Source organism: Bactrocera neohumeralis, chromosome 4 (assembly GCF_024586455.1).
Source record: "Bactrocera neohumeralis isolate Rockhampton chromosome 4, APGP_CSIRO_Bneo_wtdbg2-racon-allhic-juicebox.fasta_v2, whole genome shotgun sequence".
NCBI lineage: Eukaryota > Metazoa > Arthropoda > Insecta > Diptera > Tephritidae > Bactrocera > Bactrocera neohumeralis.
The window spans coordinates 36,923,927-36,951,619 of NC_065921.1; the positions used below are offsets into that span (position 1 = coordinate 36,923,927).

The following is a 27,693-nucleotide window of genomic DNA, read 5'->3' on the forward strand; positions in this document are numbered from 1 at the left end:
AAGCTCATTTTCAATGTATATTGTAAACACAATTTGCACGTAAAACTTTTTCATTGAATTCGCTTAGAGAGATAGTTTTCATATGCAGTGGACTTAAGGTGCGAGATAAAAGTTGGAGTGTTTTCTTTAGAAATCGTTCTCTAATAGATGTTATTAAAGAGTCCAAATATGGAATGAAAATTTCCCGGCGGTAATACTCTGCTGTTGTCGTGAATGGAGGATTTTTCTTTTTGATTGCTAAAATATATTTATGGTGAGCCATGCATTCTAGCATAATTCTCACATCTAAAAATCTTTTCAAATTCGCTGGCAGATGTCTCTCGATGTTCCTCAAATAAATTTAAAATGTTATTGATGTGATCTCCACATTTAATCACATCATTGTTCTTGGCTTGCAATATATTCACTACTGGTTGGAAAATGCTGTATTATTTGGCAATAATGAACATACAAATAAGAAAAACGCTTTTAGTTGCAGCACTGTGAAGTTGGAATGCAAATTTTCTCGTGCCAGCGTTTCCTTCTGTACTTAGTTTTACCAATCCATCTATTATATCAGAATAGAAATTTTTGAAATCAGCGATGCTTTTGTACTTCTCCGACCAGCGTGTTTCACAAAAAGAATGTACATTCGGAGCGTATCTTCTGCGAAAGGGTGACTCTTTGAAAAAATTATTACATCCTTTATTGTGGAAATGGTGTTACGTATTTCAGAGACTGAATTCAGGTCATTAACCGCCAAATGGAGGCGATGACTGGCGCAATAATAATCACAACTTTTTTGGAATGTACCTCTTAATATTTTTTGCACCCCACTGGTATTGCCGGCCATAGTAGAACATCCATCAAACCCAAGCCCAACACATTTAGCAGGATTTAAGTTTAAACCTTCCACAAATCCTTTGATGTTGGCTGCAATTGTTGCTGCATCCATTGCATCTAATTCCATAAATCCAATAAATTCTTGACGGATAATTTTTTCTGCTGTCAAAAAATCGGAATTTATCGAAAGTTGTTCCTTTCCAGCCATTTGTCTCGAAGCTAAGATGATGTAGAACGCTTTCTTAACATCTGTGCAGATCGCAAAAACTTTCGCCGGTGGTCCAAAATTTCATTTTGGATTTGCAAAGGACTAGTATACTTTGCGTTTTGTTTTGTTCCAAATTGTTTTTTAATGCATCATAAGCAGATCATATAGAACACCTTTGAAAAAGTGAAATAATGAAATATAGTTTTTAACTTTTATAAATCTGTTAGATTTACCTTCATCATTCGTTTTGCCACGAAGAGGAAGATCATGCGTTCAACAAAACAAAATTGTATTTATAATGGATTTAATATTTTTTTATTTTGTTCAATTTTTTTGTTTGCATGACCCCGTTGCATTTGCAAATCGACAGGAGTTTCATTTAAAAATGACATTGCTGATTGCGTAGCTTCTTGATGCAAACTGCTTGATGCATTTTTAAATTTTGTAAAAGGGCGTACAACAAACGAGGAAGTTACGCCAGGTTTGTTGAGAGGCTTAAACAGCACGCAATAAAGACAAAATGCGCCCTTTAGCCTGCGCGAGTACACCAACCATGGTTTTTATAAATCTAACCATGACCAATTGAATTTTCTCTTCAAGTGTGTTGCATCAGCTGAAAAATTATAATTTTGGTCGGGCTTCCAACAACTAACCAACAGTTCTTTTTTCTGCTCCTCACTCATCGTTCCGACTAAAGCCACCCATTTGCCAATATCGTTGGCATGGCAATCATCCGCCATCATATCTGCCGCGTGGCTCTCTTCACTTGAGCTGCTATCATTTAAGCTCAGCCTCCTCTTCAATGCCCTATGGGTCCCCCGCCATGGCTACGGCCTTGACCCTCTGGCTATCTTTATACCTCAAATATTGCTTGAGCACAAATATGTATTACTACTGAGCGCTAAATATCTATATATCTTTATATAGTATAAAAATTACGTGTCAAGTTGTTTGTCCGCGATGAACTTCTAAACTACTGAACCGATCTTAACAAAAAGCGCACTGTGTCCAGTTCGAACCAACTTAGAAGATAGGATAGTAAAAGAATTCATAAATAAAAAATACAGTGAAAGCTCTATAAATGGACGCTCTATTAAGCGGACATCTCCATTAATCATGCACATTGCCCGGTCTCACAATTAGTTGACGTTTATTAAGTACAATCTAATAACTGGACAGATAGGCTGGTAATGTCTGGTTTGAGAAAGCAGCCTTAAATTCATTATTTTATCCAATGAAATTTATTTGTATGAACATTTTCAGAATTAAAACTAAAGTACAATCCCTTTGATTCTTATATATTAAATAAAATTTTCACTATTGAATAGTTTGTTATATGAATAATAATATAAGATGCATACCACAGCAATGCGTGGCCGGATCCACTAGTATTTATTATAAATTTTATATAAATCCTCAAAAATAATGTTAAGTTTTAAAATGTTAGTTTGCCATCGTTACTCGATTTGAACAATTTATTCAGAGATTCTACCAATGCTTTAGATAATCGTCCATGCCAAATTTCATGAAAAAGTTTTCCATACAAGCACTTGATTCCAATCGTTCAGTTTGTTAAGTAGCTATATGCTATAGGGGTTCGATATCGGCCGTTCCGACGAATGACCAGCTTCAAAATTTCAGATCTATATTTCAAAAACTGAGAGACTAGTTTGCTTATATACAGACAGTCGTACAGGCAAGTGGACATGGTTATTGCAGGGATCAGTTATATACATATTTATAAGGTTTTCCTTCTGGGCGCTACAAACTTCATAGCAAATTTAAGATCTAATCTTAAACGAAGATTGAATTTATTTATTATAAAGTTATAGAGCGCGAGGGATAAGTTTTACAATGGACATATGTCAATTTATTTTTTGGAAGTAGATTCCACCCCTGAATAATAAACCTGTTTCATGGGTTTTAAATATCTAAAAATTGAAGACTAAAGGATAAAGCCACTAGAATATATTTTTACGTATCACACTTATGTATATATAGTATATATATATCGCTCACTGGGGCATCAAAATCCAAACACTGTTATTCGAGTAAATAACTTTCACTTTTTTGAGAAATCCTAACCGAATAGTTCGAAGATAGCCACATGTCAAATATATTTACATATGTATATATGTACATAGTCTTGACATAATTTGTTTTGTTTGTATGGCCATATTTACTTCTAGTTACATTCTTAATTACATGGAAGTCTATTTCTAGTTCTTTTTGTTATTAATAATAATTTATGATTATTGTTGTTGCTTCCCACGAAATAAACACAGTGGGTGTTTCGCAATTGAATCATTTCGAGGGAATTATCGATTAATTGGCCAACACAGAAGTTAAATAAATAATTGCGATTCTACGGAAATACAGCCATATTCCCCTATATATGTACAGTTAAGTACATTAGTACATACATATGTATGTATGTATACACGCAGGTATATCAATCACGAATTACTTGCATTAAATAAATAACTGTAATAATTAATCGCAAAAATACAAAACTAACATCGAAATGAAAACACAACAAATCTACGAGCACAGAAAAACAAACAACAAAAGGATACAAGGGAAAAAGCACAGTCACTCATTAGCCAAATGTGCGTCATTCATTGCGGAAATAGAAAACGAAAATAAGACAAGAAAAAACGTAAGCTTCGGTTGCACCGAAGCTACCATTCCATACAAGAACCGAATTTAGATCGGTTAGTTTCTTTTTAGCAATGACCTGATCTGTACAATTTTTTTCGGAGTTTGTACGTTGTCTAGGACAATAATTCATGCCAAATTTCTGAAAGATACCTCGTTCAATGAAAAATTTTTCCATATAAGCACTTTATCCCGATCGTTCAGTTTTTATGGCAACTATAAGCTATAGTGGGCTGATATCGGCTGTTGCGACAAATGCGCAGTTGCTTGGGGAGAAAAGTATGTGTGCAAAGTTTCAGATCGATATCTCATAAACTGAAGGGCTAAATTGCATAAATAGAGACAGACCGATGAATGAATAGACGGACGGACAGAGACACGGACGGAAGACAATTGACACATATCACATGTTCTAAAGCCTACACGAATTATTTCAGCATCTTGCGAATCCGAATTACAAAACTTCTTTCTAAAGAAGATTTGGCAAGTTGTATTGAAATAAGAGCACAATTGTCGCAAATTTGAAGATCTTCAATATTCAATATATTAAATATTACGACCAAAAGAAATGTACAAACTCTGAACAGTCTGAGCGAGAACATAGAAATGGAAGTATAGAGTAAGTCAAAAAGTACAAAAAGGGTTTTGGTGGATCATTGGTAAATCAAAAGAAAGGAAAATGCAGAACAGTGGGATGTCTCGATAAGACAACATCTGCTGGGTATCTACGACTTGATTCACAACAAAACGCGAAATCAAAGTCTGAGTCTCTAACTGAGTCAAACTTTAAGAGAGTATTTAGAAAAGGGTGTCATGGTCATGAGATTCTAACGACGATCACAAATATACATATAGTTTACTTTTAACATTTCAGAGATTCTAATGACTCAGAGACTAGTAATAAAATATTATTAAAGGATCCGATTGAAGTCATAGTACATTACATATAATAGCTGCTGGCTAGGCAAAGATGATAAAAATGTAGATTTGGGATCGATCTCTTTTTCGGGCAACAGATTATTTTTGATACGAGAAAATTTCTCATAGAACTATCAGCCAACTGAAGGTTACTTCAAGTTCTTAAGATGTACTTCGAAAGAGAGAATACGGTGCATAGCTCAAATAGTTGGAATAACTCGAAACTCCAGTACATTAATTATTGTTTATTAATGTTTAAAGATGAGTTTTAACTGAATTCGGTGTGATTGGAATCCGATTTCTGCGATTTTCAGATCATGCCTAAAAAACATAATCAGAATATTATGTAAAGAATTTATTTATGTTTATGAATTTATTGGAAAGAAACAATAAACAATATTTACTTTGGTTGCACCGAAGCTACAGTACCCTTCACCTGGACATTTCTTATATATTTTTTAAGGAAAAAACACAGAAACTTCATATTTAATGGAGATTTTTATTATTATTGTTCGAAATTACACTCAATGGCATTTATTTTTTGCTACGCCTTAGATGGTCCTTTGAGTTCAATTTCCGATGACTTGTTCGAGCATTTCGACTGGTAACTGGGGAAAGACAGGCGTGTTGTTTTGCTTGAAGGACCTAACGGAAGAGGGATTATCCGCATAGACTTTAGGCTTTACATATCTCCACGGAAAAAAGTTTAACGGTGTAATATCACACTATCTTAGTGGCCAAGGAACCATCCCAAAACGTGAAGTTATCTGCTCAACGAAGTGTTCTCTCAATAAATACATTGATTGAGGCGATGTGTGGGAAGTGGCGACGTCTTGTTGAAACCAAATAGTCGGTTATTATGGAGCGATAACGGGGTATAAAAAGAATCTTTATTTTGATTTCTATCGATCAGTTTGATTAGCTACTATAAACTATAGTGGTCCGATTTGAACATTATGTGCAGTTCCTAGACACCTCTAAGAAAGCCTCTCCAAAAACCGATGAGTTTCATTATTCATAATGATTTTTTCATTGAGTTATCAAATTCATAAGAAATAAAAAATTTTCCCAAAAATAATCAAACTTCAACTTAAACGGTTGGGCTAACGAAAAACTCATTCAGACTTTTTTGTAGAGCATACAATTTCCTGCAAAATCTAAGGAACAAGATATTTTTTCAAGTAGTTGGAAGCGAGATATAAATTTTTCTATCTGATAATAAGAAAAAATAGAAAACTGTATGTAGGAGGACCTTCCCGTTACAATTAAGAACTCATGCTTGGAGAGGCTTTCTTAGAGGTGTCTAAGAACCTGTTTTTCCGAGTACCAAACGAAAAAAAAAAACAATTTTTTTTTTGAATCACCCTAGTGCAGATATTCCTTGAATAAAAATCTATCACAAATTTCGTGAAGATACGTTGCAAAGAAAGATTTCCATACCAGGGTCAGTTTGTAAATAGCTAAATCAGCTATACATACATATATATTGTATAAAGAAATAAGCAGCTTCTAGGGTAGAAAATGGCATAAACAAAATTTCAGATCGATATCTCATAAACTGAGGAGGTAGTTCGAGTATATAACATAAGTCTATATTTACTATAAGGTCTCCAACGCTTTCAATTCAAGGAAAAAACAAAATTAATGACTGTAGTATTACTACTTGCTCGAAGAAAAGAAAGCAAATATACCTTCTTTGACATAGTGTTAGCAGGTATGAAAATCCTGGAAAAGCAACAATGTAGCCAGTGGGATAATAAACAAGCTTTTATATATACATATATGCGTACTTATGTAAATGTTTTCTTTTCTAGACAGTTACAAGAATATCACAAGCAGCTTTTGTTGCTAATTATGGACATATAAACATATATATACATATCTATAAATAAGCAAATGAGCTAATGTATGTGCATATTTTTAAGGGTCTAACAATATAACAATATATATTTATACATTGGATAAGTAACACATGAAAATATTTGCATTTAATGGCCAACAATAACAGACATTTACAGACAAAAATAACAATTCGGGAGCTAGCATACCGACAGAGATATATTTGTTGTGGCAGTAAATAAATACTAACTACAAACCATTACTAACACACTGACACATAAATCCACAAATACATACTTACTTAAAAAAAATTATAGAAACACGTGAGCAATCAATAGCTAGACGAGCAGTCGAAACGCACAGCGAGACAGACGATAATCAGTATGCATGCTCGAAGGGCGCACGACAGGGGAAGATGAGCGGCGAAAAGTAAGCGGAAATATAAAAACAAATGACTCAATTAGCAAAACATACGCCAAAGCTCGACTCGATGCCAAAGCGTGCGCAAGGCGTTTGGTTTGTTGTTCGTGGGATGCGACCAGGATGAGCAGTGATAGCGCGCAACATCCGCCCTATAAGCGCAATAACACACCCCCACACGAACACCGCTTCGTGATAACAACAATTAGTGTGTAGAATTGGAATTGGAAAGAGAACAAAAATAGAAAATCACAAAAGCAAGCTTAAGTAAATTCACGCCTGCAAACGTCTAGCTCGCATACCAGCTTGCCGCATGCGAGCACGCTGGAGAAGAAGTATCAAAAATGGTAGACAACCTGCAGGGAAGTAGAGAAAAATATATCGAAACGTATAATCAAGATTTATGCCACAACATCAATCGGCATCAGAGGTTAAAACTTTGACAAACTGAATTACAACAGCACACCTTCGTACCACCCTACGAGCGGTGTGGTAAAGGGACAAAGAGTGGCAAATGTGTACTATGAAAGCACAACTTTCGCCGACAAACAAACACGTGCTTGCGCAGATTCAAGCTCTTAGAAAAATTAGTAACGGTACGAAGCAATATGGTGCAGTGATTACACGAATGGCTGTTGCTTTCGAACGCCCACACACGAACACACAGCAATCACCGATCACCGGCTGACTGACGGGCGACTGTAATAAAACACCTCATAGACTTTATATACTTGTATGTATATGTATCTATGGTATATATGTACATATGAAGCCATAAAAATATATTCATGCTGTATGCACACCGTGAACTTGCTGTTGTTGTCAGGATAAGACCCACACACACACTCACTCGTCGGACAAACCGGAGGCGACAGACAATCAGTCAACAGCAGCGATAACACGTCCTGCTCTGCGTCTGCTTAAAATCATTTAATTGTGATAAAGTTGTAGTTTATGAGTTGGCAATTTAGCTTGACGAGTTAAAACATACACACTTTCTCAGTTCTAAAAACAATAAAAACCCTGCTGGAAAATGTTGTACTGAAAAATTGGTTATTCTCCAATGATCCAAGTACCAACACCAGTTTATTCTGCTTTACCTCTAAGCAGCTGACGAAGTTAACTCTCGAACTCGGTAAATGTGTGGTAAATGTGTCAATTAGACCCCTCTGTGTTCATTTGTTACGTATGAGGTCCGATAAGTATTTCATGCCAACGCTCGATAACATCACTATCGGAACAGAAATTCATTATCGTCTAGTACAGTCTCATAGATTGTTGCGTTGGCACACCAGGGGCAATTAAAGAAAACATAGTCAAAACTGTTCTATAGGTCGGAAAGTTCATATCCACCTTTTTGGGATTTACAAGTTGTGATCTCTATCGATTACTTGGAGAAAGACAAAACGATCACTGAGTTCTTCTATACTTATTATTATTACTGAGTTGGACCGAGTCGATGACGAATCAAAATGATGCCACTATTTTTTGGTTCCAGATCTGATCATATATCTCTCCGAGCACAAATTGTAGTCGCATAAGGAGGTTATCGCTATAAAAGATGCAAATCTTAAAGGCCTGCAGAAAGTGTGTTAACCAGATTAAAGAAGTTGAAGCGTTCCTGGGTCATGTAGCCATTTCCACAAAATTCCCTTTCTTATGTAAGGAGCCTAACTGAGCGCACTCGTAGGCCTAAATTATTACGAAGTGCCAAATTTCAATCGATAGTAACCATCACTCCGCAAATTTATCCTGCAAATTGCAGTTTCTCTACAGGGATGATATGATTTATTCATTTGCTTACATAGATATGAGCTAATGGCAGCAGTTGGTTAGCAACCCGTTAGTTAGAACGATAGCAAAAATTTGAAATAACGACAACACTTTTGACAGCGATGTGAAATAAATGATGGTGAATGTTTAAAGGGCACGGCATTGTTGTTATTGCACGCACACATACATAGTTAGGTGTTTATGAAATTGAATGTACCATTTCGTATATGAATTTGTGCGATATACTAAAACACAACACCTACCGTTATGCTCGTAAACGCAGCGAAAGTTAATTTGATTTGTGCTCTGAAAAATTGCTGTAATTAAAACTATTCTCAACTCAGGGCGCTATATTTCCAATTAAAATTTATTCAAAGTATAACGTACGAGTACAGTTTAATATGTCAGTAAATGCTTGAGTAATTAGAACGGTTAAACAAGTATGCGTGTATGCTAATATACAAATATGAAATGTAATGCCTTTTTGTTAAATATGCGAAACAGGCTACTTAAAGATAATTTGTTCGTACCCTGTTCTTTACACTTAAAAACGCTGGTTGCTTCATTTGACCCAAATGACATAACTGAAACATTCTTAGATTGTCAATGGAGATACGATAGAGCTTTGTTTTTGTTCGTCGAGAGAAAACTTTACTTCCCACTTACCAACTCAGTCTGAAGTAACACTCGTTTGCAATATTTATTCTGCGTTGGATTTCGAGGCTGACGTTGTTGTTGGTATTAATGCTGGTTCCAAGAAAGATGAAATTATCTACGACTTCGAAGTTATGACTGTTAAAAGAAACGTGAGTGCGACGACTGTTTGTTTGATGACAGGAGATAACTCGTCTTGCCCTCGTTCACCACCAGACCCATTTGCTTCGCTGCCTTATCCATTCTGGTGAAAGCAGAACTAACGTCGCGATTGTTAAGGCCAATGATATCAATATCATCTGCATACGGCAGCAGCTGTACACTCGAATAGAAGATTGTACCTTCTTAGTTCGAATTATTTTCTCCAGAAATAGGTTGATGAAGTCGCACGAAAGGGAGTCGCCTTGTCTGAAACCTCGTTTGGTATCGAACGACTCGGAGCGGTTCTTCCTGATCCTGACGCAGCTTTTGGTGTTGCTCAACGTCAGCTTACTTATCCGTATTAGTTTTGCGGGGATACCAAATTCAAACATCGCTGCATAAAGGCAGTTCCTTTTCGTGCTGTCGAAGGCAGCTTTGCTCCTGCTTCCAATATTTGGCGTATGGTCCAATCAGTTTGTTAATGGTAGACTTTAATCTTTCACACAATACGCTCGATATAACCATCCATCGGCCCCCACCGCTTTGTTGTTCTTCAAAGGGGCAATCGCTATTGGAACTTTTTCAAGGTCGGGATTGGTGTTATGCTTTCACAACCACTCAGCAGGCTCGAAAAGTGTTCCCTCTCTAATTTATGTGTTTGATCCTCATTGCACCAGCTGTGTACATGTACGTAAGGATCTTGAGATGCCGTCCCACAGTTCCCTTATACCGAGTTGCTAATGAGTGCTCTCAGAGGCGGGAGCGAATCTTGGCTGCAACAAGATAGCGGTCCGAGTCTATGTTAGTACAATTTTTATCGATTGTCCCGTGAGAATTTCATGATATTTCCCCTATTGGAAGTGAAGTTATTGCGTTTTAAGTGTCAGTATGTTTGTGTTATCGGCGCGAAAATGAGCTTCAAACAAAGAGCCAATATTAAATTTTGTTTTAAAATTGGTAAAACTTTTACCGAACCTTTCAATTGACGAACCAAGTTTATGGCTATGATTGCATATCCCGTAGCATAATGCGCAACATTTTCAAAGTGGTCGTGAGAACATAAATGACGATCAACATTTGGGCCAATCAAAATCCGTGATCAAAAATCAGCCGAAATCATCATTCAAATTCATGGAAATTAAATTGAACATCTCCAAAACATCGATTTATCGCATTTTGACCGAACATTTGGGTTTACGAAAGGTGTGTGCATGGTTTGTTCCGCACAAATTGACTGACGACCAAAAATTGCTCAGAATCCAACATTCGAAGGACGATTATTTGACCAAAAATCACATTTTAACCATTATACACTCCCCGTATTCACCTGATATGGCACCGTGCGACTTCTTCCTTTTCGGAAAAATGCATTTGCCCATGAAAGGAAAGCGTTATGCAGACATAGAGGCCATTCAAAAGGCTTGCACCGGCATACTGGCGGCCATACCGGCCAACGGGCTAAAACACTCGTTCGACATGCTTTTAGACTGCGCAAAAAGCTGTATTGAAGCAAAAGAAGACTATTTTGAATAATATAAATTGATTTTGCCGAAAAAAACATTTGTTCTGTTTTTTTTAAGTCCTGTTTAATTTGGAACACACTGTATATATGTACGATTACTGAGTAGAAAAATTTGTTTTCAGCCCTCATATAGAGTTATCGATCTCAAACATTACAAATTAACGTTTTTTTTATTTTGAATCATAAAAATAACATTTGGCTTATCAGGAATTAATGTCTTTTACTCAGAGACTAAATAATTTGATTCATAGTGCGACATATTGCGCGATTTTTTGTCATCAGTACCCATCACAAACATTTTTTAGTTTTTTTGGTAAGAGTAGACACCGCTACATTCTCTAGTAATTGCTTATATTCAAATAATGTTAGATGCTTCATGTCAGCCATTCGAGCATCTGTTTGAACGTATTATTCCTAAGAAATGCGTCGTCAAGGTTCCATTAGAGCGAAAACACCTAGTAGACGACTCTTCTTATTCTAGGTAAAACAATCTCCGCCCATCTTCGACCATGATGGTCTGATGCTTGAGGACATTTGCACAATTTAACAAATTTTCTAGGTACACACGAATTTTGAGATACATAAAACTTATCTACTAGTAAGTAATATAGAGATTTTGGGACACCGGGACCTCAGAAACCACTTAGAGGATTTAATAAATTTTCAACCTAGCAAAAAATATCCAAACAGGTTGCATTCATATGGGAATCACACATTCATCTCAAAGATGTAAAATATTCGGCTAATATTTCTAGTCTAGTTGATCTATGTATTTATCAAAAGCCAAGCAGACCACAGTTTTTTATGCTAAAAAATGATTTTCATAAATAAATGTGGCGTACTGAATGAGTTACTTTAGTTAAATCTGAATGATTGAATTCTAAACTGCTACGATAAGTCAGCCGGGATATTAAATTTTACTACAAACATGAAAAATATAATATAATTGTGTTCAGACTCAAGCTGTTTTACTAAAACCATAAAACCAAGCATTTGTATTTGAATTAGTATAGGTAGTTTCATAAGTTTCAAAGACGTATTTTATAAGCTAAAAGTTTTCTTTCTACCATGACTCCCTGTCTATCTATTTATTTGTAATAGGCGAAATTTCCCCATTTGTAACTGCAAGTGGGGAGGAGGTTCTTGACCTCACCTTGAACTAGACTGAAAAGAACTGGCACCTTTGATATTGGACTGGAAACTTTTGAGCGACCACTCTTTCTCTGGCCACAGGTATATCAGCTCCACTTTGGACAGAGTACGTCCAGTAAGCAAACTCTATAGGGATTTTAGAGACACGGATATTGATCTGGACTGAAGGAAGCTTCGATAAACTACGGAATTGTTGAGTATATCGAGGTCTTCAGCGCAGCGTGCAGAAGATCTCTTGAAAGTTCGTGTCCTCAGAAACTCAGAAAGGTAAAAGGAAACCCCTTTGGTGGTAGAGGACTCTCTTGAAAGCTCGTGTCCTTAAAAAATGGGGATGTCAGAAAACAGCGTAAAGCTCTCTTTCCAGGAAACTAATCCACATAACAAGTGCTCCTTGGAGGGCTTCAGAAAGGCGTTACAGACTTTTAAGTCTTCTGCACGATCGCGACTTCACATAGGCGTTACTTTCGTTCAAATTATTCAACTCCCCGAGACCTGATGGAATCATACCTACGCAACATCAGCGTACAGTTAATGTGTCATGCAGTTGACTGGCTCCCATCTACGAAAACTTTATTAGACAAGCCATATCCACAGGGCTTGGAGACAAGTAAATTCAAATGATCGCTAAGAGAGCCAAACTATTATAGAGGAGGAAACCACCTACAGCATGAATGCCTATTGGACAATATCCAGTAAAAACGATTACGGAAGATAAACAACGCTATGGGCAAGTAGATCATACAGAGTAGATCTAGATCTACTCCAGGGCAGAAAAATTTCGTCGTCGCGCAGAAGTTGATCGTCAATCAATACCAGATAAGCGCACGCGACGTTTATAAATCCCTCGTTCTAGCATGCGAAATGACAACAGGGACAAAACTCGTTCCCAGTATTTTTTTCTTTTCGCTATTTGGTGCCAATTCGAAATACCAAGTGAGATCTTCCTCTTCCTCTGCTTCCACCGGTGGTCCTGCATCGAAAGCCTTTAGAGCAGGAGTGCTGTTTCCATTCAGACAACATGACCTAGCCAGCGCAGATTCGCTGAAATACGTTAGTGTCGTCATATATCTCGTAAAGCTCATCGTTCCATCGTCTGCGATATTCGCCGTTGCCAATGCGCAAAAGACCATAAATCTTCCGCAAAACCTTTCTCTCGAACACTTAAGGCTTCATCGTTGTCCCATACCATCGCACCATATAGCAAGACGGAAATGATGAGGGACTTGAAGAGTTCTTCTTCGTCAAGATAGACGAAATTATCGACGACTTCAATGTTATGACTATCAACAATGACGTGCGAGCCAAGTCGCGAATGCGATGACTGTTTGTTTGATGACAGGAGAAATTTTTTCTTGTCCTCGTTCAAAACTAAACCCATACGCTTCGTGTACAGCCACTTCTGCCTGAAAGAAACTACGATAGTCCGGTAACATAAAGCTAAGCTCTACGGAGGATTCCCCTCCAGCCTTCCCTCATATCTTCGAACCATCTATGAAAAAGCTCACTTTGCCTCTTCTCCACATTCACATATGTGAGTTATGTGAGCAGAGAAACAGCCATCAAGAGTAAGCTCTTCGACGCAGTAGTCCAAGTTTTATGTAATTGCATTAATAATTGTCATTTTTGGTGTAGTCCGCATTTCGTCGCAGATGCCAATGAGAGTCGCTCTATTAAGTAACGCAATATAACTCAAAATTTCAACAGATAAAGAAGGTAAAATACTGAACTACTTAAGTTCTATTTTCTTTTCTTTCTCTCTACACTTAGCCTAAGTTCTGAAGTTGTATTGAAAATATTTCCCATGACTTATGTCTTTTTTTGACTTTATTTAACTAATTGTCACGTCAATCACAGTGGCATACACACATATACATTTATGTGCATACCGTTATACATTTTCGTTATTCATACGTTCTATATTTGAAGCCATTAACGTGTTGTCGCAGTGAGCTCTCATGTACATTGTGATTAATTGCAATAAAACACTCATGACTTAACCAAAAAAATGATAAATGACCTTTTGTTTTGTCTCCGCCTCGGTATAACACGTCTTCGATAGTTTTTCTACACTCCTTGCCACTGCACACACTCTGCTCACCCTCACCGACCTATGTACGTGTTGCACTTAAAGCCATGTCCTGCGTCTGTTGATTGTCACATCCTGCTCCGCAACAGATACGCCAGCGCAGTCGAGACACTTCACGGCTGTCTGCTGCGACAACTTCTGCTGCGTTCGCACCTTCGTCTGCATTAGTTAATGCCTGGACTTTTTGCTCCTTCTACGCCAACATAGTTTTTGCTTAATTTCTCGCAACTTCACCTACAGTTTTATCGCTTTTATATTATTATTTATTTTCACTGTTGTTGTTTCTACAATCATCTCATTTAGCACTTTTTGCTTGGAACTTGCAACAACTTAACGAAACATGACAAAGGCACTTTATCATACGTTCTCACTGGCTATCACGCTGCGCCACTGGCATATGTGCATTTGTATGTGTGTGTGTGCGGGCTTGTATGTGTGCTCAATCCTGTTTTCATTTGTATTGTAGCTAAAAGCGTTCAATTATCCACATGCGTGTATGTGCAGATGCATGCCACAATCGTTTCTTCAATTGCTTTCCAACTCTTTATATAAAAATATACTCGCTCATACACATATACATATGCGTGTACATCTACACCGACATGCTTTGGCATTTGAAACATGTTTTTGTACGAATTCGGTACGTGATGCTGGAAATTCATCAACAGCAACAACGGTGTGTAGAGGAAAAACAGACGGAAACGTCTTTTGACTGCATGGCAAAAGGAGAAAAATATGAACAACATTTCCAGCAGCAACGCGAAACAATAGGAACTTGCTTGCTGGAGTACGGAGCACACCTAAGCACATAGCCAAATGCTGCCACCGTCTTACCTACAGCAAATGAAGTAGCGGCAACATAATGAAAATCAGTACGTGTGCAGCTAGAATACGCTTGTAATACATACATATGTATATAGATATAGATATATACATATTATATATATTTGTGAGTACCATGGAGTAAATAGTGCTAGTTGAAAACCAGCGCAGAACTCTATCGCTGTGAGGTGGTACTACTTACCGGTCTCTTTCAACATCGTGAGAGGTAACGACCGCTTACTCCAGAACTTCATAACGCTTTTAGGCTGATTATAAGTGCTGTTTTCCTAATCATTACTAAAACAAAAAAACGTTAACAAAAAAAGAAGGCTCCTTACAAGCACTTGATTCCGATCGTTCACTTTGCATGACAGCAATATAGAATTTCTTTCTGGGTCATCCTCATCCTCAGAGACAGTGTACACCGAAGACGCCATTGCTGCTGTGGAGCAGAGTATTAAGGAAGACCCGAATAAGTCCATCCGCCATTGCACCAAACAATTGAAGCTGTGATCATCCACTTTATTGTAGATTTCGCAGAAGGATCTTGGTTTGGTCAGCGATGAAGCCCACTTTTGGATCAATGTATGATAATAGTCCATAAACCTTGTTAAGATGCTATTGCATTCTTAAAAAGTCAATATTTGGTGTGCTCTACAGACAGAGAGAATCATTTGTCCATATATCTTCGAAAAAGAAGCTGGAATGGTCAATTTGGAACGTTATAGAGTGATGATGATGACATTTTTGTGGCTGAATTGAAGGATTTTGTTATCGACGACCTTTGGTGCGAACAAGACAGCGCTTCATGCCATACAGCAAACGAAACAATCACTGTTTGTTTAAGAAAATCTCACCGAAATTAGCCTCTCGGTCGGAAGTTATTCAAGTCAGCTGTGAGTCGTGATCTAAGATAGAAAGCAGAGAAGTGCAGAATAGAACACGACCTAAATAACAATGCCTCGGCGCTTCTAGCACAGGAGATGAGTATCAACCGCTCCACTTCACATCCGTTTTTCACCAGTTCGGAGAAAGTTGAGAAATCGGTAACGTGGAACCAGTCTCACAATCACAACCGTAGGGTATAACATTCATTGCCGCATTCATCAGCGTTGCCACTAAGTCGCTTGCTTTGTTCGCTCATAATAATATATACCAATCCAGGATGTAATACATAAGTATGTGTGTTCAAACCAACTATTGCGGCGTAAGGAAGTGTTTGTAGTTGATTATTATTTCCGGCTGCTTTATTCTCCTTCTTCTCTTCACGCCAGTCCCCTATTATTCATTTTTCTTTTCTTTGCAATATAGTACATACATATATACATGTGTGCATGCTCGTGATATTGCTTAGCCGAATCTGTGCGGTGCTGCCATTTTTCATCTTTGTAACCGAAATAAACTTACAATCTATGTTATATTTATATTTTATACAGAGAAAATCGTGTCGAGTATGTCAATTAAATGACACTGACTCATAAATTTTGCAGTATAAGAAAATGTGTGCCAACTTCTGTCTGGCTGGTTAATGAATTACTGTAATCATCAGGGGACGATAGAGGTCCGATTCTCAGAAAAGATAATATGCGCTGAATAATTAGATTAGGCGAGATATAAGCGATCACTATCAAAAACATAACCTACAAATAATTTCTACATGAATTAATAAACCAAAGATCAAAGTCTACATTCAGTGTATTGTTTCACTTTTATCAAAAGAGATTAGCTTTTTAAGTAGGGGAAGCTTCGAAAGTCAGAGCGTTACTGATGAGTATAATTTTGTTCTTTCTCTTATATCCAGAAACGGAGGCATTGCAAGAATAACTGTTCAGAGTCTTCTCTTTCATGCAGCAACGCGGGATAACGTCACATACTTTTACATTGTTATGCTATGGCTTTGCTGTCGCTGCCGACAAAGTGAAAGCGGTAGCGAGAGCATAGCAATATTTCTAGAAATTTTTCTGCTACGGAGTAGTAAATGAAAACCCTGAATTTAAGTATGCTCTGCCAAATGCACACAAAGGAAGGCCGTCACAATCTGTGCCAACTACAATGGCATAAGCAAAACTGCTTTTAACAGCACGAAAAGGGGCGGCCTTTATGCCACTATGTCTGAATTTGGTATCCCCGAAAAACTAATACGGCTGTATTAGCTCACTTTGAACAATACCAAAAGCTCTGCTAGGATCGGGAACGATCTCTTTGAGACGTTCGATACCTATCGTGTGAGCTGCAGAGCTGAATAAAGACGGTATAGTCTTCTACAAGACTGTACAACTGCTGCCGTACGCCGATGACATCGATGTCGTTGACCTTAGCAACCGCGCGGTTAAATCTGCTTTTTCCAGGTTGGACAAAGAAGCGAAGCAAATAGGTCTGATTGTGAACGAAATATCTCCTGTCATCAAACAAATATCTACATTGTTCACAGTTAAAATTTCGAAGTCGTAAATAATATCGTCTATCTTGGAACTAGTATTAACACCAATAGCAATGTCAGCCTCGAAATCCAACGCATAATACCTCTTGCCAATAGGTGCTACTTCGGACTGGGTAGACAATTGAAGTAAAGTTCTCTCTCGAGGAACAAAGACCAAACTCCATAAGTCACTCATAATTTAAGTCCGCTATATGGTGCAAAGGCATGGAAGATGACAACATCTGATGAGTCGGCCTTACCATATTTTGATGAAACTTGGTATGCGCGTTCCTTAGTGAAAAAATACTAGTTCTTAGATGGGCGTAATCGGACCGCTGCCACGCCCACAAAACGGCATTAATCGAAAACTTATAAAACGCTATAACTAAGCAGTAAACTAAAACATAAAACTCTTTTTTGGCACAGGACATCGTAGTAGCGACAGTCACCTGCAGCAAAAAATTTTGAAAAATGGTAGTGATAACTCCTAAACGCCAGGCTTCAACAATTAAATTTTACACCAGAAGATGGTGTGAAAATTTGGACGAATTTTTTTCCATATCTTCGGACCGATTGATTTCGACTAAATTTGGTACGTGGCATATACTCGTACCACAAATTTAAAATCCATTTGATTCTTTCGCTTTCCAGTGTACAAATCAATAAGTAATAAATGCATATATGTACATATATAATATACCCAGAACGATATATTAAGTTTGTCACGAAGTTTGTAAAACAAAGAATGACAATATTCCAAGATCCACACAAATATATATGTATATAAATGATCAGTATGTTGAGCTGGTCGATTTAGCCATGTCCGTCTGTCTGTCTGTCCGTTCGTCTGTCTGTTTGTATATATACGAACTAGTCCTTCAGTTTTTAAGATATCTTTTTGAAATTTTGCAAATGTCATTTTCTCTTCAAGAAGCTGCTCATTTGTTGGAACTGCCGATATCGGACCACCATAACATATAGCTGCCTTACAAACTGAACGATCGGAACCAAGTTCTTGCATGGAAAACTTTCACATTTGACAATGTATCTTCACAAAAATTGGCACAGGTTATTTTTTAGGACAACAATGTAATTACCTGAACACATTTACTAAATGAACCTTGATTATTATTAGTTGCCACATTACAATACAATGATAATAGTGTAATACAAAAATTTTTGGAAGAGATATATTTAACAATAAAAATATTGTATGCCTGCAATATGAGTTATATAAACTGAACATTTATATATAAAATGCACCTTGATATCCCATTCGGTGCGCTGGTTACTGTTTTTCTTGATTTTCCTAATAATTCTTTTCAAGTGATTTTAGCCTTGTATTCGAAAATCGAGGGCATAATATCCAAAAATTACACAAATCTACCAAAATTGTTAAAGCCTTGGTATCGAATATGTGGATTCCTGTTTGTAGTTGACTTTTGACCAAAAATATCGGTCAATGTATGGGAAATACAATTTAAATTCAGAGAGAATCCTCTCCTGACAATAGTAGCTCTGTGTATCAAAAACGAGTTGAATCCATATTATTGGTGATTCCTTTACTTTATTCTCCAGGTATTTATTATATGAGCCGGCCAGCATCAAATTCTACAAAAACAGTTTAACTCAATAAAAATTAAAAATCCGTTGTTATTAAAATAGCTATAAGAAATGAAATAAATCCTGCAAACCGAATTGGATAATAAAATTTCAGAAAGCCTGCAATACGAGTATGTATGTGCCTGTAACAACATACATATATGTACTTATGTATGTAGTCACCTGTTCGTGAATTGGTCGTTATTCTGCTTACATAAGTACGTATGTACGTCTATAAAAACATCGATTATCTTGTTGAAACCACCGTTATGTGTATTAAATCCACTCGCATGCAGATTTGGCGCTTAATTAAGCAGCAAGCAGCCAACTATTTCAACACCCTCCTGCCGCACCCGCACACCGCTCTCCTTCATTCATTCCATTCATTTCTTACACTTTCCACTTCAAAGTGCACACATTCGTACACACTCATTTAGGCATTTCCCTCGCTCTCGCTTAATCAATGCAGTAAATGCAATTAAATTTCATCGATTCTCTTGAGTTGCAGTATTTCCTGGTTATTCGGCTATTTTATGCTACATTTAAATATAATTATATGCAAATTTATTTAATCAGTCATAATTTATTATTGACCAGTAAATAATGTGGAAAATAATTAATAATGGAATTCGGACGCAGCCATAAACGAAATGAGTATTCGGGAGAGTGTGTGTCTGTGTGTCAATATTTGCTTGCGCATTAACTTATTTCACATGTAAATTAATAACAGACAAACAGACAATGATAACGCAGTAGAGACAGAGAGACAGAGACTATAATTGTGCATTTTGGGTGTCTATTTATAACTGTACTTATACATAATGCTTTTGTGTTTGCTAGATTCAAAAAGTTAGCTGTGCTTATGATCTTAAAATGAGCTTTATTGCTAACGGGATTTTCGGCTTGGTCTACCTTTGCTTGTGTTTGTTACATATACTATTCAAATATTTGTTTATGCATTTCCGGAAGCGCAGTGATGGTATCTCTAGTGGGTGTATTCTCAAAAATATTCTCAGGGGTTGAATGAATGCTTTTTGTGTAATATTAAAGCTGAAAAGGTATAAAATAATATTTTGAGCAGCTATGAATGCCTCCGAACTAATAGCAAATTTATGATTATTTGTGGCCGTATGCATTGGGACCCATAGAGAAAGCAGTTTGTATGGATCCATTGAGACAAACCTTATAGTTGCTTTTAGAATGAAACTACCGCTACTTTGGACGCAAAAAACAGTGTCCACGATCACGTACTTGGCATAAAATATAAGTCCTTCCCAAGACTCTAGAATACTTGTCAAAATGTTCTTTCTCAATTAAGGGGGTTCACCAACTCGCTTATTTTCGATCTCGAAAAGGTAACGAAACAGTGACTGGTAACTCAGTAATGGGTGCAGGCTATAGCCTCCTGTACAAACTGCCGGATTTGCGACATGAAGCCGAGTATGATTCTAAAATACAGTTAGCGGTGAAATCTTAATATCATTTCTTTTCTGAAGTTGTGACAAAGAGGAGGACACAATAGAGCATAGTTCGCGGTTAAATCTTTAATCGTTTGACCAGTTCGATATGTAGTTAAAAATTTAGTATGTAATAGTTGTAAAGTTTAGTTTATAATCAGTTGGAGGAAAGACATATAAAGTTGGCTTTATTTCATTTAGAGCGCCATCTGTGAGTATCACGGAGCTCAAACCAGAAATGTCATGCTATATATAAGACATTTGCCTTTATATTCTTGGTAAGAATCTTAATGAATTTGATGCTTTGGTTGGTCCAAATCTCGCTTTCTATTGGTCGCTCTTCTAAAACTTTTTATTTACTGTAATACCTTTTTCCTGAACTTATAACTAATAAATGATGGTTCACACTAACCTATAGAATAACCAATAAAGGGGTATCTGAAAAAAATATTTTTTTCAGTGCAGACATTTTTTTACGTTAAAAAACTTTACTCTTAAATTGTTTTCTATAAACTACTTTAGTTTATTTTAAGTATTAACATTACAAAAATGCAAAAAATATAGAAATGTGTGTTTTAATTTGTCATTTGATCCATTCACAACAGTAAAACTGATCTAAAATATTTTAAACAAAACTTGGTAGCATTAAAGACAGAAGCGAGCAGAAAAATTGCAAATCTTCGATTGACTGAAAACGGGTTCCCTACCGATGATTGTTGCCTTGTTTGCATGTCAAACTCACAATCCCTTTTCTCATCGGCAGTTATAGTACTGTCCATGAATGTGGGATTAGAATTCGTATCAAGCATGTCCAAAGAGACCTGTTTACGGTACTCTTTTTGAAAAAAATTCAACTTTATCGGAGCGGGTCGAGCAAGAGCGCTTTTCATACCCAAAATATCCACCAATATCCTTTGAACGGACTAGAGAGAGAAATCGAGATCACTAGTCTTCTTCTTCATATCGAGCTCTCTTGCCACGCTTCTAGCACTTGCCTGACGATTTTCAAGCACTATATTTTTCATTTTTTTAATATTTCCACCAGTTGAAGGTCGTCCAGCACGAGGCATGTTTTCATCTATCGACCCTCTTTGAAGGCTTTGTACAACTCATTAGCTTGAACATATTTTTAATAAAACTGAATCACCGTAAACCTTTTCCAATACAAAAAAAAAACAAAACTTGAGACAAATTCTTTGTTTGATATTTTTATGCATTGTAAAAATCGCAGCGTACTTCTACTCATATTTGACATCGTAATTAAGGACTGTCCTACCAACTTAGCAAAATAAATTTTTATTAATATCATTATCCCGGGCAATTTTATTGCAATTTCCGGGTGCTTTTTTGTCACAATATACTTAAGATTTATTTTCAATGGAAACAATGAAATGGTATAATCTTTTATCGAATTTAAGTGCCTAATTTTTCATGCTTTTGCACGCCAATTTATATACATATATAAGTGCTATATACATACATACGTACTTCTATATACAAATATTTGTATCAGTGTTACCCCTTGCACTGTGAAAACATCCAATTTCCTACAGGGGTTCTTCACACCATTACGAAAACCTATTCAAAGCATATTCCATTAGGCGACTCAATGCTGTATTTAAGTGGCTTTCATATTTAATGGAAATGTAATATGTTTATGTTAGTTACCAGCTCAAATACATATACAAATTTGTTTACTTAATTACAAACCAAGTATGCCACGAACTTATGCAAATAATTGCGCTCTACTTATACGCATGAACATATAAGTACATATGAATGTGTGAATGTATACTGTATGCAAGTTAAGCTATCGAGTACTTAAGCTTCACTTCATAAATTTGCTAAGTGTGCTACTTTAATTACTTTACAATCATTTATGTGAATTAATAATTATCAAGGTGCTTGCGTTTTGATTATTAAAGTAAGCTGAGCTGTATTTATCATGAACTAGCTGACCCCGCAGCCTGCGTGAAATTATGTGTTTTGAAATGAAACGAAAGTTGAATTTATATTGAGTTGAAAATCATTTATTTGCGATTTTTCTAAATTTTTTCAAATTAAGGCAGCTTGATAAGCAACATTTTTTGGTTTCTCTTCCGGTGCGTAAACATACAGAGAAGACGGTTTTCCAACTCTTAAACACGCCATAATGCGGCGGCATATCAAGCCTTTCCAAAGATTTTAGAAATTCCACTGGATAATTCACGGCTTCATTTGTTGGCATAAACATTCGTGATGATTTCATATTTCGTTGAGGTGGATTGACAAAAGGCAGATGGAATTGATATCAAACCACTGGAAGTATCAACCGGAATTTGTTTATTTCCAATTCTTATCGAATACGATGTAAAATGTCTTCGGCAATGTAATTTTTGTTTGTATCCCATAATTGACGCGGATTTGAAGGCTGATATGTCGGAATGATTATCGCGAAAAGTGTGCGAATTTCAGTGGCAACGAAGTGGCTATCGAATCGTCCATCGTTTCATTCCCGTGATTATCATGTTCCAGCAATTGTAATTGCTGGCATGCTTCTCAAAAAGTTGCACACAACGTACCATTCACAGTACGCAATGACTCAAATGAAGTTGACCCGCGTTCATGAATCAATAGTAACCGAAGGTAGAAGCAATTGTCGTTTTTCGGCTGGATTGTGTAAATTCGTCCTAATGAATTAGTTGAGAACCAGGCTGACATTGTTGGTGGTGTTCACACTGCTTCCCAAATATACGAAATTATCTACGACTTCAAAGTTATGACTGTCAACAGTGACGTGAGTGCCAAGTCGCGAGTGCGACGACTGTTTGTTTGATGACAGGAGATATTTCGTCTTGCCCTCGTTCACTGCCAGACCCATGTGCTTTTGCTTCCTTGTCCAGTCTGGAGAAAGCAGAACTAACGGCGCGGGTGTTAAGGCCGATGATATCAATATCATCGGCATACGCCAGCAGCTGTACACTCTTATAAAAAAGATTAAGTTCCTGCTCGAATTATTTTACTCATCCGCTTGTTTTATCAGCTCGAATTTTTTACTGGCGGGTCCGAGGCTTTTGTTTTTCGCCATTCATTTAAAGGGTGTTCTTAGGTGGCTGCTGGTTCAAAACCCAGCGCACAACCCATATGGAAAAGAGGGGATGTTTCGCCTTTGGCGATCCGAGAACTTTCCGGACTTGCATGAACTTCTACGCATGACTCGCTCGCCAAAATTAAAAAATAATAAAACGGATGTTCTTAGGCTACCCAAGGGTACTTGGTCAAAAAAATCGATATCGGAAGTCGTGGAGCTACATTGAGCCATATGTAAATATTAGGAATCGTTTCTGGCCAAATGCTTACCTAAAAAGCTAACACTTATATTTAATTCTATTTCCAAGTGAATGGCGGATCAGAGAACTTTCCAAAAAACTAAAAGAGAATAAGGTCCTGAACACTCGATATCTTCCCGAATGCGTTGATGCTTTAGAACGAACTTTCAGTCGTCAAGACATCAATACATGACCCCATCCCCCTCATTGTGGAATAAATTAACAAAATAAAAAGTAAATCAAGTGCTATATTTAGACATATTACATTTAAATGCAGAAAATGGGTAAAAAAAATAATTTAGTGCACCCGATGTAGTGATTACAAACATTCTAAAGGTTCCAATAGTAAAAAAGAATTTGAAAAAAAAAAAAAGAACAAATGTTTTTCGGCAAAAAATTACAATATTAGTTTAATCAAAATAGTCTCGTTCTGTTGCAATACAGCTTTTTCACGGTCCAAAAGCATGTCGGACGAGTGTTTTAGCTCGTTGGCCGGTGTGTTATTAGGCAAAAACTATTACCAGTATGCCGGTGCAAGCCTTTTAAACATTTGTATTTGAATGGCTATAAGTCTTATGGTTTTGTTGCATAACGCTTTCCTTTCATAGAAAATTAAAAGTAAATCAAGTGCAAATAATATGCATTTTCCAAAAAAGTTCTTATTTAAACAGGTTATGTTGATATATTCAAGAAGGGTTCCAAAGTAAAAAACTTAAAAAAAAACACGGTTTTTTCGGCATAATCAATTAGTTCAAACCATGTCAGGTGAATACGGGGAGTGGTTAATGGTTAAAATGTGAATTCACGCACAGTGTCACGGATAATGATTGTTGAATATTTTCACAACATTTTTTAAAATAAAGTTTTGCCAAGATCTGAAAATATTTCGCCGATTTTAATCCTTTCAAATTGCGATTCTCTCACCATTTTACTAGTATTCCACTTGTTTAAAACATGGATACCTACAGTAATACTAATGATATCTTTTCTTATTTTTGAATTGCTCAAATAACCACACGCTTACAAAAATGACATTGCGTATGAGTAACATTTATTCACTAATGTATGTACTTAGATTTTGAAAAATTTATTTAAGAAAATTTTTATACATATCTATGTAGTGTTGTTCTTAGCAATGCGTTTTAGGTTTTGGATGCTTTACGCGCAAGTTGAAGATTGGAAATCCACCAAATTCATCACCAAACAATTATAATCTCATTTAATATAACTGATTACGCTTCACTAGAAACCTTCTGACATTAATGGTTAACTTTTTAATAAGGGTCCTCCTTATACATTATTATCTAAACTTGCCGTTTGCGCAAAAGCGAGCATTACGCAGACAGAAATGTTAATCAAACAGCTGCTGCATTACAGCAAACATAGCCAATTCATCTTCCGAGTATTTTTCTAAACTTAATTTCACTTAAAAAAGTAAATTACCACAATAAATGAGAAAAAAATAAATAATGGCAGAAATGACATAGCAAAATAGTAATAAGGAAACCGCAGAGACAAACAGCAATGACAACGTAAAAATGCTACAACAACTACACGCAACAAACTAGAACAGTTACCATTCGACTTGGCAAAGAGGAAACACAGCGCGGCAAAACAGCGACAAAACTAACCGAAGGCAGCGCTGGCGAGGATGGAAAAATTGCAGCGCACCGCAGCAACAGACGGCTGCAAGGCACCGGAGGGTGGCAGGACTTTGTGGGAAAACAATGACACAACTAACAAACATTGTTTTCCTTTGACATAACTCATTAACCAGCAACACAACAATGCTTGGAGTCGAACTTCTGCCTTCCGATGGAAGAAGATCAAAAAAAGACAACACACAACTAGTTGAAGACGCCGCTCGAGAAGTTGAGAGTAAGCAGGAATAAATGCTGTGTCAATAATGCCTGCGACAAGAGCAGAAAGCGCACGCAACACTCCACGGAGGTGAACGTAGATGGAGCGGTAGGTGCTCGCATAATGTCTCCCCCCGTGTTGCAGGCGTGTGTTGACTCCGGCACACGACAATTCTACCGTCGAAGACACAAAAAATCAGGCTATGAATGAAATCGTATTAAAGGCTGAAGAGATAAGAAACAAACAAACTGTTAAGGAGCAAAATACAGAAACAAAGCGAAAGGAAAAACTAAACACTCAAAGCAAAAGGAAATGTTACATGGATAACTGTAAGTTGTTGACAACTGCCGCATCATCTTCCATATGGATCATGTGGCTAGAAGTTGATGATATTGTTGTTGTTGTTGATATATGCAATTGCTTGTAACTTATTGTGTTTGTTTTTGCTCTGAAGCCAACTGTGTGGCATTCTGGTGCTTGGCGCTCACGCAACGCTTGCAGTTCTTCTACAAACAAGCATGAAATTGCTCTAAGTTTGTTGATATTGTCTTAGAAAAGATAATCTACGTTAAAGTAAACTGAGCTTTTACTCGAACTGCATTTATAATTTGTAGATAAAAATTACTAAATATAACATTTTCTGAACGATATTTGTTTACTAAAGAATTGCCAATATTGCAGTTTTTAAAGAATTAGGACAGAGAACTCTAAATATTGGCTTCACTTTGACAATTTATCCAGAAGTAAGGAAAAACAAATTCGAATTTCACTACTTCAGACATCTTTCATTATTATAATAATTTTAAATTATCACTCATATTGGTGATTGTTTGACCGCGATGGTTTGTAGCAATCGTTCTATTGATCTAACCAAAATAAAAACTGGATGCTAGTCTATCTAGTAAAATAATATATGTGTATGTATATATGCGTACTAGCTGAAGATGACTACCCAACGCTGACTGTAACCACCACCATCATGTAAAACAGACGCTACGTCTTCCCTCGCAGAAGGATTGTGTTTCCTGGATTCTTTTAACTGTGGTACTCACCTTTTGTCAGCAGATAAACTATCGCACTTATTGGGCTCCCTCATCGCGACAAAATAACAATCCTCGAGGAGGAGCATGAGTAGCTAAAACGAAATGCATATACTAGGTAAATGGTGTTTATGGAACCAAATTGGTATATAAAAACCCAAAAAAGTTATAATTAAAATAATATTTATTACGTATGTGTATGTAATATCAACTCCAAATAATTTGCTTGGTTCGTAGAATAAATATTGGACAATGGAAGAGCAGTATCTAGTTTCCACTTCACCTTCCTCCATACAGCTTTGGAAGTTTGCGACCACCAAAGTCTTTAGCCTCACCCCGTAATTACGTATAGGACAGTGTACAGGTGCTGGTTGCTACCCAATGCTTACTGAGCTCACAATCCCCAGATCCAGTGCTAGAATGCAAAGGGCCAGCGGATGAACGACCCAGTCTGATGAAAATTGAACTAAGGGTGCACTTTCTCAGCTCATCAACTTGAGTATGTAAACAAACAAATATGATAACGAAGTAAATTGTTGCTATTGTTAGTGACACACTCTTTGGCTAGCCTTGAGTCCGCTGTCATCGCGGCTTAATTTTGTGTGAAAATGAAATGCAGAAAATATCAGAAAAACTAAGAATACATATATTTCTACATTTAACAATACTGTTCTAATCATTTTGACTTCAGATACTCGAATAAAGAATTTTAATTTTATTAATATTATACCCTAAAATGGAAGGATGTCTGGATAATGCGGCTGCCAATTCTCTCTTCTTTTTTCTTTTTCTTTGTGTAATTATTAAAACTGTCGTTAGTATTTCTGTCTGCTTATAGCTTTCCTTCCTACATATATTATATACACTAAATAATACAGCAATCTATTATGTGTAACAACAAACTTTATCTAACATAACCTTAGATATTCCAATATTGTGATATAAATGAACCGGATGATTAAAACTTCGGCACACGAAATAATCAATAAACA

At 36.7% G+C, this 27,693-nt stretch overlaps 1 protein-coding gene and 1 pseudogene across 1 annotated transcript in view; one reads left to right on the top strand and one right to left on the bottom strand.

Annotated features, from left to right (window-relative positions):
- The window catches only part of LOC126755348 (putative ATP synthase subunit f, mitochondrial), a 565,888-nt gene that overhangs the window by 10,791 nt on the left and 527,404 nt on the right, over positions 1 to 27,693 (top strand). The window lies entirely within an intron of this gene.
- LOC126754836 (uncharacterized) lies at positions 1,324 to 26,757 on the bottom strand (annotated as a pseudogene).